Raw genomic sequence first — 17,590 nt, forward strand, 5'->3', positions numbered from 1 at the left:
CCAGCAGATTCCCCAAAACCATCTACCAGTGTGACAAATTTGGGACTGGGAGATCGGTGGGGTCACTCTGAAAAATAAGTGGGTGGTGGAAGCTAAGGTGTGACCTACATGCTTGTATGCTGCCTGTTGGTGTCAAGACTGTGTACCACAGCAGCATAGCATCAAAGGCACCCAGAACTGCAGCAGGTGGTGACAAGCCTTTACTAGTGTGGGTTGAACCCCAAAGTGTCACAACACACCACTACCCAGTCTTGGTCTTCTCAGTCTGATTACCTTTCACCCTGGCATAGGATTTCACCAAGTGTCATTGCTTCTTCTCCCACAACATACTAGAAATCCAACCTGTGTGTCCTGACAGCACTTACTTGAAGCCCTGGTCATCAGTAATCTCTGTTTTTAGCTAGGACATGCCCTTCTGACAAATTATATATATATAAATAAAATAAAATTTTTACTGATAAGTTTCATTCTACTCAGTGTCTTACATACTGATTAGGACTGCATTTGAAAAATAAAAACAAATTTAGGTAACCATGTCTGTACAAACTATTCTGAAGCTATAAAGTTTGCTGTGGTTTCATCCAGATAGACATTAAAATTAATGCTAAAATTAGGAAACGATAAGCAGACACATTATTTGATTTGGTAAATAGCTTAAAACGGTGATAAACATAACAGTTATAATGTAAAACTTGTGCATAACTCAGATTTTGTTACATCTTGTGAAGATGAAAGCCTAATATAAAAAACCAAAACTATTAATCTCTTGCTCCTCACTCAACTACCAAAAAATGAACAACCGTTCTGAGTAAGATATTTACAATCAAACTATATAAGCTTTGTTCTACAGAAACTGACTATTTAAAACATTTTTCAATGAAGAATGGAGGAAACAATATGCTGTTAGCATCAGCCATATTAATTCTCAGTTTTAAGATTACAAAACAACAGATATATTGAGTTCCTGAACTCGGCTGTTTCAATTTATGGCTTATTCCTGTTCAATATACATTTGTAACAGCTTTTTTAGCTTTCAATTTTAGCATCTTGTTTTTGTGTATCTATTCAGACTTTTGATGTCTTGCCAGTGTGTGATTTATGCAAGACTAGACTTTTATCAACTGTACACAACCACAATTCATTACCACTTTAGATAGAGCTTTTAACTTATTCCTCTGTAGAAACTGCAACATTCATACAGCCAGTAACTATCAATGTTACTCTTTCATGCATCCTTCAATTAGGATGCATATATGAATAATGCTCAGTGAAAATCTAGACTGTAGCTCTTGAGAGTCTGAATACAAATAGCTGAAGGTGAACTTAATTTTAACCAATGACTTTGCAGCAGCAACAGCAGTGTTGACTTTAATCCCCTTTAGTAGCTCAACTGCAGAACACAAATGACCATTTATGACAGTGCAGTTACAAGAGAGAACAATTTACATTATTCTGCTGGATATCCTCTCTCCATTGCTTATCAGAATCTCTTCAGGTCTTTTAAAGTAAGATTTTGCCTTTGCATTTACTGATCATATACCAGTTGAAGTCTAAAGACAAATCAAGCTCAAAAAATTTATTTTTATCTGAGTACAAGAACTGTGCAGCACCGTGAGTTCAATCCACAATTTATTCATTCTATCCTGGTTCTCTCTTTACTTGGTGAATTTAGTGACTGTGAAAGGTTATGGGAGTTGTTAACCGCAGGAGCTAAAGACCCCTTTCTCCAAAGAAGAGCGCACAAGCAGCAATGGTGCAAATTTACCAAAACTGCATTGCTAAAACCTTACCTATAAGAACGTTTCCTAAGGGTTGGTTAGTTAGTTCATTCATATAATCAGAGAATAGAGAAATGAAAGAAACCTATTAGAGGTCATCAAGTCCATTCCCCCTTCCCCCTAAGTCCCTAAAGTACAGCATTATACCCAATGTTCAACACTCAAAATTGAGCAGGGAACAATATTACAGAACAAAATCTATTAGAATGTCTTGACCATTGCAGAAACCAAGTCCAATTTGAAAGGTAACTTATAAAGCAACTTATTAAAAACATTAGCTTTCTAGTGGATTCAAGCAACACTCAAGGCACTCTAACTTACTCTATAACAGTATTAATGTTACAGACATTTATCAAACACTAGAAAATTGTTCACTCTCCAGAGAGGAATAGAACATAATGACAGATGAAGACTTCTTGTAACTTTAACTTTCATTTTAGATCGCCATACAAAAGAAACTTTGTTCCTAAACATTCAATTAATGTGCTAGATTTGCTGAAATACTGACATGACATATAACCTTAACATACTGCCATTTAGTTTAATTATGTAGTAAAGCACTGGATCAATGAATTGCTAGAAAATGGAAACTATATTTCCCACCCCACCCTTTCCTTTTTAGCTCTCTAGCATAGTTTATCAAAAACTACAAACTCTAAATAAAATATATTTGGTGGATCATTTACCATTCTGTTCCAAGATGACTTTAGCTTGTTTATTTTCTTTAAGTGAGAGCTCATAGTTAGAAACAATCATTTTCACCAGACTTAAAACAGAGTGAAAACTGCAATTAAAAGAAGCCCTCTTGTCAACAAGAGAATTACATCCATTTGTTTTATAGATTGTTTTATAATTATTGCCTGAAGGTATATCAGTCAGTAACAGGAAAAGCAGCAAGGATGGTCTCTTGTCTCATGAAGAAACTCAAGAGGGAGGGAAATATAGCAGCAACTAATTGTACTGAATTCTATCAGTACTGTACTAGTAGCAATATTGTGTTTCCCAAAGAAGCAATGGATGCATTTGTTCTCATTAATCTGGTTTCTGCTGTTTGCAGTGTACCATGTTAATGCCAACATTGTCACAAACTAAATATACAGAAGATATTTACAAATTTGATGTCCACCAAAAAAAAAAATGTTGATCAAGAAGGCAGTAAAACAACAAACTTTTATGAGATTAAGAACTTGGCATGTGTTATGTGGGTTTTTGATTCAGGAGTTATCTGTTGAATCAAGTGGACTAAACAGAACAAAGCTGGCAAACACCGGTGTGAAGTATGAGTCCAACATATATCCTTGGCCAAGAAAGCAGTGTCTGAGGAGAGCAGGCAGTACTGCTGCTTCTGCCCTGCCCAGAGTTTCAACAGGGAGTGTAAACTGAATTTGCCACATGGCTCCAAAGGAGATCTGTCTGATGACAGAAGGTGGGCACCCCTGAATCCCTGTTGGTTCTGGCTGACCAAGCCATGCTCCTGGGGCATCAGCACTGTCCAGTTGGATGTTGTGTCAACTCCTTATGTCTGTCCCTTGGAGAGTGGAGATATGTTCAATTTACACTACAGGAATGTGTCTGCCAAATGTTTTTATGACCCTGTATCTATTAAAACAGAACTAGTATCAAAATGGCTGAAACATACTCTAGATTGTCCCTGTATGCTGATGGCTACTGGATTATTTTAGAGTGAATTCAGAGTTCTATATCCCACATACTGTCAATCACTAATTTTCCCCCTCAGTTTTTTCTAGTTCTAAGATAAACCGGCAACAGTCTTGAGCCATCAAAATATGTGTTCCTCCTTCCATTCCACATTGAAGCCATTAGGTAACAAATACATGCTGGGGATATACATAGCCAACAAGTTTCAGTTTGGGAAGAATTCAGAAGGCCACAACAGCTGGTTCCTCCCTCTCTATTTCCTGGTAGGGAAGGGTAAAAAATAAAAATAAAAATTTATCCAGATGACTATTGCTCCCCAGTTTAATTATATCCTGAGCACACTCCAAACTCAATATTTTACTTACAAATTTTTAAACTCTCTGGTTCTCTTCCTTTGAAAGTGTTGGAGGCCCAGTACAATTTGAGTTTCTTGCCCACTGTCTTACAGGCCTAGCATAGCTTTAATTGCTTGCTTGGCTACTTTGTCTTTTATAGCATGACATTTTTCAGTTGGCAAAAATAAATAGGCCTACTAAGTAACTTTACAGGTATCTTATTATGTGATGTAGTATGCAGAAACTAAGACACAATACACAACATGTATGCTTGCAGCTGCACATAGATAACGGGGATGGGAACAAGTTATCTTTGAACGTCTGGGGGTATACTGTTTCATTGCTAAAGGACATATTTTTACACTGCCCCTCCTATCACCAGATGTTGTTTTAACGACCTCAGTTATCATAGTAAAAATAAAATGTATTTAAAAGTAAAAACCCAAAGTAATTAATTAGTATATATAATAAGTAAAAAAGTAATTAAATAAAAGTTATTTATAAAAAAAAAAAAAAAAAAGTCGTTACTTAGACAAAGGGGCGCGCTCCATCAACAGGTGATTCCGCGAGAGGTGCTGCCAGTCGGACCAAAGCATCCACTGACTCCCTAGCGGAGCCCCTAAAAAAAAACCTTTCCTGTATACAGCGTTCTGAGTAACTGCTTAGCTCTCCAGGCTTAGTAAGTATGATATATTGCAATTAACTTTAGGCTTTGTATTCAACTAGTATATCTATAAAAAAAACCTTGCACGTTAAACCTTATTAATCTGCAAATTAAGCATACCGTGTCTCACTAGTATTCACACTAATCATAAGTGTCCAGTATCAACAGAAAGTGTTAACATTTCTCAAACATTTGCTGAGCACCAGTGTGTGTGGAGCTGTACAAACTACATGATGTGATTCCTGATCAAAGAAACCGTGTCTAGGTCAGCCACAGATAATACATTAAAGTACCAATCTAATTCCTCATAAAAATGCTAACACCATTGTAGGATTACCACTGTAAGACTTCACTGAAGGAAGTGTGCTTTGAGGAGAGATGTGGAGAGGAAGAAGTCCAACTGGCACACAAAAAGAGGGAGTGGGTCCCAAGCATAAGTGAAGGCACAAAAGAAAGACCAAAGCGGGAGCGGAGTGAGGATCTAAGTATCCTTGTAATTCTATAGTAATTATTTATGCTGGGTATAGATTATTACTCCTGTTTATATCATCATGATGAGGATGGGAAATTAGGTTTTGTTTCAGAGTTGCTAGTAAAGTTTCATGACAGTGTTTTCACGGCTGGCCAAAAATACTTAAGAATATTTTGAAATGAATATTTCCCAAAATGAAGCTGTCCTATGAAACATGCCTAGACAAATGGATGACCAGGTGGTAGAGATCAAGGAAATGAGTACTAGAAGACAGAACATTTTCTCTCCTACAAAAACCTGAGATTTTGGGGTTAATCCTAGCTGGAAATCTAGTATCTCAGGCTTTATCTATTCAATTGCCAAGAGTTTTTCATAAAGGCACCACTCTCTTTTCTGCCTACATCTGTCAAGACAGGCTGGTGAAGTTCTCATTCACACCTAATTCCATGAACAGATTCTTTTAAAATTCTCTTTTATTGCCAGGTAAGGCAGTGTCCAAACTTTGGTAACTTACATTTAACATTAACAGAGGGCAGCATCCTAGAACAATGACTTTCAACCCGTGGCCTAATCAGTACACAGCTCAGGCCCATTTGACATCCTCAGAGTTATACAGGTAGCGTATATATATTGAGTTGATGCGGCCCACATAACACACAAGAGCTGCATATGCAGCCCACAATGGTAAACAGGTTGAGAACGACTGTTCTAGAAGCTTATTTTTTAATATTTAATGGGGCTCAGTATCTGCAGATGCCCACTGACTTCACCTAAGAACTGTGAATTCTCAGCAATTATGGAAGTTCAGGCCACTGCAAAACTGGCCCACTTACACTGTATTTCTACACTATTTCTACAAATCTATTTGTGAAGTTGATTCACACCCTCTGCTTGCAGAACTTTATACAAAATATATGCCATCTTGACAACTTTGGTCTTCAAATACGGTCTCCTGATTTATGTTTCTCTCAAAATGAACAGCATAATGGCTCACATACACTGTCTTTTCACCCCTTACCATTGAGACACACTTGACTTTTCTATGCAAAATTCAGGGTAATTGACTCATCTTAGAATTTAAATTTAGATGGTCTGCTGTTTTTAAGACAATAGTTGTTAATTGTGGTTTTGTTTGGACTGCAGTGTTGGGAGTCCTAGTACAGTTCAAACACTAAAAGGATATATGCCATGAGAACGAAAGATGGTAAACAATGCCTATTACCACAAACATCAATTTACCTTTACTTTCCTGTACCCAAAATATTGCTAATACTGAACAGGCAGGTGTGATTTATAAAGTAATACAATCAATGCAATCCTGAGAAAACACAGAATTTTCAGTCTAGGCTAGCACTGTCAAAAGTTTCCTGTGGTCATTTATTCTAAACTACATTGCATAATAACCTCTGCTTTTTAAGCCAGGATGCTTGATTTCTTCCTTATGGTCTCTCCTGTCTGATTATCTTTCGCCCTTAATTACACGATGCATCAGGAGAGAATGTTTTGTTTCTCCTGAAGTCCTATTTTTGTTCTCTGACTAAATGCCAAGCTGCTAAATAATTGGCAACTCATCACCTTACAAGAATCTAGAAATCGAAGGGTCATAAAGCAATACTGGTGTAATTTAATAGTTCACTGTAGAAATAATTTTCAAAATACAAATGAAGGGGGGGAAAAATCACTTGTAAATGAAGCCATGTAACAATTTCAACTGAGATTCTTTACTATAAGGCAGACAGACTTTGGTAGGTTTTTTAATGGAATTTTTTTCCCCTCTAACTAATATACATTTTAAAAGACGTGCATGTTTTTAGTAAATTGTTAAAATGCTTTTCAGCAAGCAAAATCAGAATCCTCAGGAAAATATTTACTCAGCGCACACTAATGGTCTGTTATGGTAGGGTTGTGTTTCACAAGTCACCGTCTGTTGGCTCTGTTTTTTGAATGGGGAAAATAGTCACAAGGTAATTTTTTTTTGTAAAGAACAATCCTTCTGAAGAATCATGTGTGTTACACACACTGTAAAAAGCATGTCAACTTCAGAGCTTTGAGACCATGCTGAGTCAGGATTTGCTCGTGAGTGTCCAACCCCATAGTCCTTACTTAAGCAAAACCCACTGAAGCATTAGGCCCTATGTGTAGTGGGAAAACTGTGACTGCATAACCAGCTCTCAAAGAAGGATGAAGAAAAACAATTGTTGAAACATATTTGCCTTCAATGCTATTGTTATCTGCGTTGATTTCTCCTAGCAATTAAGGGAAATTCTATTTTGTTTTATTTGCCACTGTAACTGTGATCATTGCTGCACACAACAGTCTGATTCCTGAGAAAGAATTCAATTTTAATTCCTTCCACACTTAGGCCCTGATACAGAACAGCACTTAAGTATGTGCTTAAATCCCATCAACCTCCTCGGGGAGTAAGCACATGTTTGTGCTTAAACAATCTTTCTGAACAGGGATGCTTTCCTAAACCAGGGCAGATCTTAAACTGTACTGCTCACCATACACTTTCTATAAGCTATATGTACCAGAACTTAAGTTGCAAATTCTCATGGACAACAGGGATGCTAATGCTTAATTTTCTGGGCACAAAGACAAAAATTTGGTACATTTGTAATCCCATAGCCCCCAGAAATCCCAACTCGGATTATGGTCTCAGGGTACTAGGTACAATGCAAGCACACGCTAATAGTCTGCAGAGAGATCATCCTTTTACCCAACAGCTATCCAACTGAAGTAATATCCATGGCAACTTGAAAGCGATTATGTATTTCAAGTGTTCTGCAAACATTTTCCTCACTCCTAAAATTCAATAGGTACACTATTTTATACTGTTGAAAATTGGAATTAGATTTAAATCTCCAAATCCTATTTCTTTCCAAAACAATTTAAGAAAAAGGAAGCATGTATAATCTACGCATTAACAAAAGCTGACTGAGGAAAAAAAAAACACTTTATATATAAAAAGGAAAAAATAGCAAAACAACAGTAAAATATGTTTACAACATCATTATTGAGTTTGGGTGAGCCACTAAAGTGGCTACTTGAATGTAAAGTAAACTAGTTTCAAAAGGAAAGGAGTGGAGGAAGAAAGAAAGAAGGAAAGTGGATACGTATGGATGTCTAGGAAGAAAGGTCAGATAAAAATGATGTTCTAAAGGCTACGTAACTTTGCAACGGATTACTTCTTGGAAATGTAAACTGATTTCTGTGTTTAGCACAGTGATATTTTACTTACATGTCACTCTAGAAGATGATACAACTCCTTACTCTACTCCATTGATACTCACGAGCCGCAAATGGCTCTTTAATATCTCCCCTGCAGTTCTTTGCAGTGCATATCAAAATGCTGTGATTTAATTATTAAGCAACCCAAGTTAGGAAAAGAATGCTGATTAGTTAATAGGATATTAATAAGGCCCTACTTGAATTGCAGGATGATTGTCAAACAATTGCGGCTGAGTTGCGGACAAACCATGGAAAATTGCAGAAAAGTAATAATAGTGAAGGGGGGCATTTTAGCAAATCACCAGGTGCCTAAGCCAATTATTGAGATGAACTATCAATTATTTGGTTTATTTCTAGAAATAGTCATTTAGTAGATTTTCTTTTGTGTGACCTAGTTCAGCTAAGACAAAGCCAGAAGGAGGACAGGTGAACTTGACTCTGTGCCCTTTTCATGATGTGCGGAGGTGAAAAGCAGGTAGTCAGCACACCTGCCAGACTAACTAGTCAAAACCACATAATCGCATCCTGTTTTGATGTTCCTTATAACCTTTGCTTGACAACTGTTTCCATTTGATCAGCTATGTAATACTTTTGATTGACATACCTGTAACTTTTGAGGGGTATAAGAGGGAGGTAGCAAGTCTGAATTAGGTGGATCGCTTCATGGACACATTGATTTCCAGGCACAGATGGAAGGACTGACCATCCAGAAATCTGCGATTGATTCACTCAAAGACTGCCTCAGACTTGTAGGGTAATTATCAAGTTTTGGGGTACCTATTGTATTTGTATGTGCTTAAGACTAGTAGAGTGGAAACTTCTGGTAAAGATCATTCCAATGGAAATTGCTGGAGATCAATAAAGTAAAGCTCTACATTAAGAGCTTTTGTCTGTGCCAGCCATATAGCAGGCAGAGGTACTGTGTTTCCTTGTTTTATTTCCTGATACCAACCCACAGAGACAAAATGTTACTGGGTTAAGGAACCCTGGGTAAAAATAGACCTTATTATTTGTGGTAAGATATATTATTACTTTTCCTTGATTTTTCTCTGTTGCCCACCTGACGTTCCCCCATCAAAACTGCAGTGACAGTGTAATATTGCGGAATCTGCTATTTCCACAATATTTCAAGTTATGTATGACCTCAGTTATTAACCAATTAAGTTATCAACTTGCACTAAGTCACTCATTTGCTGTGAGAACTACACACACACACACACAAAAACTAATGTTTCCTCTGTCATACTGTTTTGATATGAATAGTACTATAATAAATGAAACAATGAATTCACACTACTGTGGCTCTTTTGGGTAATGCTGATTGCTAATTTGGCTCCTAAACCACATATACAAGTCCAAGTATCACTGCTCTACTCTTTACAAAGGAAGTGTGTGTTTGATAACTGAATTGTGGACGCCCAGTTTCTAGGTAATCAACTTCATAGAAATACTTCTAAATAAACTGATATGCACGAGTTTAGAAAGGCTATTGACAAGTGATCATTAACGAATTGCACAATTTATTGTTATGAATTGTGTAAATCTTAAAGGAATTAAAAGAGTTTACACATTCTTCTCTGGTTTTATTCCCTTTTGTTTGTTGCACACAAGCTACATTTTTTCCTCCCCACCTGTGCCTCCACACCAGCTGTCCAATCAAAAAAGGTTTTCTTTATTCACCAGTATTCAGGCTCTTCTTGCCTGAACCCTACACCTGGATTGTCATCAGCCATTACTACCTTCCCATCTACATACATCCCTTGTTGTTTCTTCTTGGCTCTTGCCCCTTCAGACACCACACATCATTCAGAGCTTTCCCTCCAAAAAGCCATCACTCTGTAGTTTCCCAGTGATTACTCAATTTTTGTCCCATTAACTCAAAACAAGACGTGGAAACACATCCTCAACTTTTTACTACCCTGTTCATGTCCCTCTCCAGGAAGATGTAGGACCACTGCATTCTCACTCTACATCTTTTGTGACTGTTCCATTGCCCCAAATGGATTTCGTTACTTTGAATTAATTTGTTATGAAAATACTGGGACTGGCCTAATTTTGCAATACAGTACTTGAAGTTTGAACAAAAAAATCCACAGTTAAAAACAACATATTATGTTTGCAAAATATAGTAAGTAAATAATGATCAAGAATCCACTGTGACTTGAAACCTAGGAATAGTAGGGAAAATCTGCGACTTATGGATTTTATGAACCTGTCTCCCCTTTTCAGAGAAAAAGGATTTTGTATTGGAAAGAGGATAGAAATGGAGGTAATGAGTTCTCTCCTTCATAATGAGGTACTTTTTCTTTCACACAGCTATATTACTGCTGTAAATCCCCCAGGGGTAGAAGAAACAGAACAGGATCATTAGACTGAGCAGTTTCCTAAAAATAATAATAATTCAGTCTGCTTCTCTGTAGGAAATTCAGGCTTAGCAGCAGTAGCTATCATTGTTCCTGTAACCAACAGTTGAAGAACACTTCTGATATGCCCTATGTGGGTGGAAATTAATAGTTTGCTAAAATATGTACAATTATGAAAACAAACAATGATTTCTACAAGAAGAAAACAATAAAACTGTGAATGGTACAAAATATATCATTCTGTCTTATCAAAATATATGTGCAATGGATTTTGCTCTGAAAGCTCCGGAAAATGAACGGGCTGCAGACATCATAGACTTTCGGGAACATATTTCTAATCATAAAGCAGGGGGTTTCAACTTTTTCTTAAAAAAAAAAAAAACAACTGTACCGCTACGATCTCAAGGCTTCACCTGAAGTATCCCTTCATGGTTTTCCTGCCTGGCTCCAGTGGTATACCCTGGGCCTCCGGTGCCCGGGGGCCAAGCCTATATTTCCCATCCCCCAGGCCTCTCACACACCCCCTCACGCAGCGCAGGAGGGGTCCCCGGCTCCCACAAGATAGCACTGTCTCCCAGCTCCCTCGGAGGGGTGGTCTGTACCTGTGGGGTGGGGGAGAACCATACTGCTTACCTCTCCTCCTCCTTCCCCCCCCCCCACTTACCCACTACGTGGCACCTGGCTCTCCTGCCCAACAGCCCCGCAGCCCAGCACCGGCTTGGATAGGGCAATAACCCCCCCCCCCCCCCCGGGGGGGGGGCGGCGTCAGGCCAGCCCATCACAACGCACAGCAGGGACGAGGGGCACAGGAGGCTCCTAGCTGCATGCCAAGAAGGGCCCAGGTGCCTGGCCCCTCAGTATGTGACTGCCCAGCTCCCATCCAATCCAGCGCACAGCTGGGAGGCAGGCTACAGTCTTCTGCCTAGTTTCTGCTCCCAGCCCGGAGGCTGGCTTCAGCCGCCCGCCTCCTGCTGGCTCTGGAGCAGGGCCCCCCAAAACACAGGGGCCTGGGGCCGTCACCTCAATCCTCTTGTGTACCCATGATACTCTGAAGTACCCCAGGGGTACACATACCCCCGGTTGAAAACCTCTGTCATAAAGGAAAAGAAGCTGATGCAGTGAATGGCATCTATTTTCCCTGCGACTGGTGCATACTCTAACATCTCAAGAGTAGTGGCAACTATGCAACTTTTGGAGGATGAATCCAAAGAGAATCAATGCAGCATATAAGTACTATCAACGGTGCCTTTATTTGACTTATAATTTGCCAACCTTAGCTGTGATACAAAACAACAGGTGTGGTTATCTTGAAGCTGTGAGTAAACAGGATAAGAAAAAGCAGCCCTCATTCTGCTCTAAGTTTCAGCCAAGTATTGACTCTGCAAACAGCAACATCAATATCAGGAGATAACAGAAATCTCAACACGAGCCTGATTGACCACGGTGCATCTCCAGTTTTACACCAGTGCAACTGTATTGAAAAAAAAAAAGCAGTGAGGATACACTGGTGAATGAGACAACAAATGCTTCGATGCGTCAATTTGCAAATTGTGCCCCATATACTAAGAATTCTGCAGTTCTTGTATTTTAGTCTAGTACTCAACATATGTAGTGCCGTATTTAGAAAGGATTTTGATCTCTTATCTTTCAGTAAAGTTATGATGTCCACGCTTCAGTCTCTTTTTCTGATGCAACTGTGGAAATACTGCGTGTGTATGATTTTAAAAAAAAAGTCAGTTTCAATCGGTGACACCTGTACTCAGAACATTTTCGTTTCACACAGACTGTTGTCATGGATTTAAAGGCAGCTGTTCCCTATGTGCAGTGCTGACGTATAAAACAAAGATATAAAAAGAACATGAAAGAAGAGTACAGTGGGGACAAAGCCCTAAGGTTCTGAAAGAAAATAAATTGGGGAACTGTGGTGAATGTTCATCTGTGACTGCCTATGATCCATTCACCTTAACTGGGCCACACCTAATACGATGAGTTAAAATCCTTAAAGATTAAAACAACCTAGAGAAAAGTTCAATTTTGTATAAAAGTCCTAAAAACTTCAAGGAAAAACATATTGGGCATGATTGTGTAACTCAGGTTACCATAGTGTCACTGTCTCTTCTAATGGAGAGACCCCACAGAGATTTGAGTCAGCTATTGACTCCAAATTATGGCAGCTAGGGTGAAATCCTGCACTCACTGAAATCAATATTACAACTCTCAGACTTTTGCGGAACCAAGATTTCACCCTGGTACTTCAGCTTAAATAGTAGAGGCTGATGTTTTTATAACCAGAGCTGCCCAAGTTCAGCCCCTACTGATGACCCAACCAGGGATATCTTTAAATCAGATACAGCAATGCTGCGTTATATAAGAGGAGAGGGGGAATGAACCACAAGATGATGATTAGCCACCACAAAAGCATATCACACTACCAGCATTAGACAAGTACCTTGCAAGTGGAACCATGCTCTTAGCTTCTCTCTCAATTTTACAGTGGTTTATATGAATGGATGCAATCACAGGTCCCTGTTTGCCAGAACATGTAGCTTAGGTCACAGTTTCACTTAATAGTGAGAAGAAAGTCCTGAAGAAAAGTACGAGTTTTGCTTAAAAACAAACATTGATGCCTGCCAGAACTATAAAAAAAATGAAAATCTCTTATTTTGCCAAGCCTATAGATTGTCTATACTGCCCTTAGGAAGGTCTTTCTCTGAAAACAGCAGATCTAATTATTCCCAACTTGTTTTCACTAACCAGTGGGGCAAAGGTTTCAGTTGCAAATGGTAACAGATCGCCACCACAGCTTTCAGAGCCTGACCCATTCAGCTTAGCTTTGGCTGATGGAAGTACTATTATCTCCTTCTTCCTGGTACTGCATCCATCGAGCTGGAAAAATATCGCTTAGCTCATGGAAATCTTTTCTATGCAGCAGCAGATCAGCTTGTCATGATGCAGGGAAGTTAAGTCTGGAATCGTGCTAGGAAGGGGAGCTCTGTGAGCTGCCACAGCAGTTTGTTAGGTAGGGTGCTCAAGCCAGGTCCCCAGCTCTTTAATTTTCTCCTCCTCATGGGTCTCACGGAGCTTGAATTCAGTGCCTTTTAGAACAAGGTTTATCTCACTTCTTAGATTTATACAAGTGACTGGGCTGTTTTTAATTTATCTCAGGGTTTATCCAGACAAAGGCAGTTGTGTTTGATCAGAGGGCCCACTACCGTGAAGTTCTGCAAGACTATGAAAGTTTGGTGAGTGAGGGCTACAATGACTTCTTAGAATCTCAACTACCCCAGCACAAGGACTTGCAAATTCCTTCTGCTGATGACTGGATTCAGATATGGACTTCTGCCATGATCACCACAATCTTCTTTTCATTCATTAATCTTCTTTTCATTCATTATTTAATGAATCTTTATTTAATTCATTAAATATCATTCATTATCATCAAATATATCAAATATCATCATATTAATTCATTAAATTTCATTCATTATTTAATGAATCTTTTCATTCATTAATCTTCTTTTCATTCATTAAATGTCATTTATGACGCCAGTCACTTAAGATGGTGAAAGGCAGTGAGAGGGCAACAAACGGCTTTGGATAGCAGTCACGTTCAGCTAGCTGCAGTCTAGTATTTAAACACTGACTTCAGGGGAAGGGAGTTCAAGAAGTTTGTTAGATATTTGCACTCATACTGGACTGCATCACAGTAGCCACGAAAGACCTTTTTATTTTAAAACTTATTCTTGGCTCCATCTTGACTAAGACCATATTTTTTCCTCCCAAGAGGTACATCCAGAAGTACAATCTGATGGAATAGCCACAGTAAGTGCATCCTCACAGAAGCGTCTCATTAAAGTGAAGAACTGAAAAGTTCTTTTATCCCCTAAGAGCTTTTGTTGTAGATGAGTAGCAGCTGCGGTTAAGAAATTAGCATAATTCCATTTTTGGCTCATACAAATGGCATTGATTCTGAGAGTTGCTGAGCACTTACAACTCCCACCTGATATTCTTGAAAACAAGCTACTGGGAGTTAGAGAATAGTTTTGTCAAATATAAACCTGGTCTACACTGAGTCGTTTAAAGATTTAGACATTACTAGGTTGATGGGCTGCAGGGGCAGAACTTCGTTCTTTGGTATAAATAATACCCATCCTTTGAGACTAAATGCCCACTGTAAGAGTCGGACTAGATGGCTATCTGAGAGTGCTAGAAGGCCAATATATCAGTCCCAGGCTCAGCAAGTACCTTTTCCCCTGGTAGCTGAGCAGGGGTTACTCCAGGTTAATTCACACACCTGGAGCCAATCAAGACCCCTCCTAGGACTTGTTAAAAGCCTCCCCTCCAGAGAAGGGGTGTGGCTGGAGTTGTGAGAGTGAGGCGAGCTACCACAGTGTGTGAGCAGGCAAGATACTGTCAAGAGCCAGGAGGGTTTGGAGAAGGAGCAGAATGCTGGCAGAAGAGAACCCTGAAGGTACAAGGACTGGGGGAAGGAAAAACCCTGCCCGAAGAGGCCTAAGGGAAGAAGGGAAAGATTGAATTGGACATTTGGTTTGGGCACTACTACGCCCAATGGGGCTCACAGACTAAGGTCAGAAGACCAACATGATAACCTAGTCTGACCTCCTGCACAATGCAGGCCACAGAACCTCACCCATCCACTCCTGTAATAGACCCCTGACCTATGACTGAGTTATTAAAGTCCTCAAATCATGGTTTAAAAACTTTAAGTACAGAGAATCCATCAGCAAGTGAGCCGTGCCCCATGCTACAGAGGGAGGCGAAAAACGCCCAGAGCCTTTGCCAAATCTGCCCTGGGGAAAAATCCTACTTAACCCCAAATATGGCAATCAGTTAAACTCTGAGAATGTGGGCAAGACTCACCAGCCAGACACCCAAAAAAGCGTTAGGCTAAACAAACCAAGATCTTTTCTCCTCTCATAATGCAGGTTTTCCATTTCACGGATCATCCTAGTAGCCCTTCTCTGCACCTGTTGCAGCTTGAATTCATCTTTCTTAAACAAGGATGACCAGAACTGCACACGGTATTCCAGATGAGGTCTCACCAGCGCCTTGTATAACGATACTAACACCTTGTCTGATACATCCAAGGACCGCATTAGCTTTTTTCACGGCCGCATCACATTGGTGGCTCATAGTCAATCTGAGATCAACCAATATGCCCAGGTCCTTCTCCCCCTCTGTCACGTCCAACTGATGTGTCCCCATAAATTCTTGTTACTAGTCCCTAAATGCATGACCTTGCACTTTCCACTATTACATTTCATCCTATTTCTATTACTCCGGTTTACAAGGTCATCCAGATCTTCCCGTATGATATCCCAATCCATCTCTGTATTCGCGATACCTCTCAACTTTGTGTCATCTGTAAGTTTTATTAGCCCATTCCCACTTTTTGTGCCAAAGTCAGTAATAAAAAGGTTATATAAGATTGGTCTCACGGCTGATCCCTGAGGAACTCCACTAGTAGCCTCCCTCCAGCCTGACAGTTCACCTTTTAGTATAACCCGCTGTAGTCTTCCCTTTAACCAGTTCCTTATCCGCCTTTCAAGTTTCATATTAATTTGCATCTTTTCCAACTTAACTAATAATTCTCCAAGTGGAACCGTATCAAATGTCTTACTGAAATCTAGGTAAATTAGATTCACTGCATTCCCTTTGTCTAAAAAAATTTGTCAAAAAAGGAGATTAGGTTCGTCTGGCACGATCTACCTTTTGGAAAGCCATGTTGTGTTTTATCCCAATTACCGTTAACCTCGATGTCCTTAACTACTTTCTCTTTCAAAAAATTTTCCAAGACTTTGCATACTATTGAGGTCAAACTAACAGGCCTGTAGTTACCCAGATCACTTTTTTTCCTTTTCTTAGAATTAGGAACTATGTTAGCAATTCTCCAGTCATACAGTACAGCCCCTGAGTTTACAGATTCATTAAAAATCCTTGCTTAGGCTTGCAATTTCACATGCTAGTTCCTTTAATATTCTTGGATGGAGATTATCCAGCCCCCTGATTTAGTCCCATTAAGCTGTTTGAGTTGGGCTTCTACCTCAGATGTGGTAATTTCTACTTCCAGGTCCTCATTCCCATTAGCCACTCTACGACTATCCCCAACCTCATCATTAGCCGTATTAAAAACAGAGGCAAAGTATTTGTTTAGATATTTGGCCATGCCTAGATTATCCTTAACCTCCACCCCATTCTCAGAGCTTAGTAGTCCTACTACTTCTTTCTTTGTTTTCTTCCAATTTATATGGCTATAGAATCTTTTACGATTGGTTTAAATTCCCTTTGCAAGGTCCAACTCTACTTGGCTTTTGACCTGTCTCACTTTATCTCTACATGTTCTGATCTCCAAGGGGTAGCTTTCCTTGATGATCCCTCCCATCTTCCACTCCTTGTAGGCTTTCTGCTTTCTCTTAAATCACCCGTCCGAGATGCTTACTCATCCAGCTTGGTCTACAACTCTAGACTATGAATTTTTTCTCCTTCCTTGGGATGTAGACTTCAGATAGTTCCTGCAACTTTGACTTGAAGTAATTCCAAGCCTCCTCCACCTTTAGACCATGAGTTCTTCAGTCCAGTCCACTTCCTCAACTAATTCCCTTATTTTTTTAAAGTTAGCCCTTTTGAAGTCAAAGACCCTAGTCATAGATCTATTTTTGTTTGTCTTTCCATTTAGTTTGAACTGAATTAGCTCATGGTCGCTCGAACCAAGGTTGTCCCCTACAACCAGTTCTTTTATGAGGTCCTCACTACTCACCAACACCAAATCTAAAATAGCATCCCCTCTTGTTGGTTCAGTAACATTTCATGAAGGAATCAGTCAGCTATCACATCCAGGAAAATCTGGGCCCTATTATTACTACTAGCACTTGTCCTCCAGTCTATATCTGGGAAGTTAAAGTCTCCCATAATCACTGTCAGGGGTCAAGAATCTTCCCTGGAAAGGAGACCAGGAAGGACCCCTGTGTGAGCAGGATACGGACATTAAGTCAAGGGGCACAGGGAAGTAACCCAGGGAAACTAGCAGCTTTCTTGAAGTCATAGCACAAGGCTGCTACTTGTAGGGT

The 17,590-nt window shown here is 39.5% G+C and overlaps 1 protein-coding gene across 1 annotated transcript in view; it reads right to left on the minus strand.

Annotated features, from left to right (window-relative positions):
- Positions 1–17,590, minus strand: part of CCDC93 (coiled-coil domain containing 93) — a 103,429-nt gene that overhangs the window by 47,199 nt on the left and 38,640 nt on the right. The window lies entirely within an intron of this gene.

The sequence above is a fragment of the Emydura macquarii genome, unplaced genomic scaffold (genome assembly GCF_026122565.2).
Source record: "Emydura macquarii macquarii isolate MOO-44397 ecotype Brisbane River unplaced genomic scaffold, CSIRO-AGI_Emac_v2 contig_1253, whole genome shotgun sequence".
In the NCBI taxonomy this organism is placed as follows: Eukaryota; Metazoa; Chordata; order Testudines; family Chelidae; genus Emydura; species Emydura macquarii.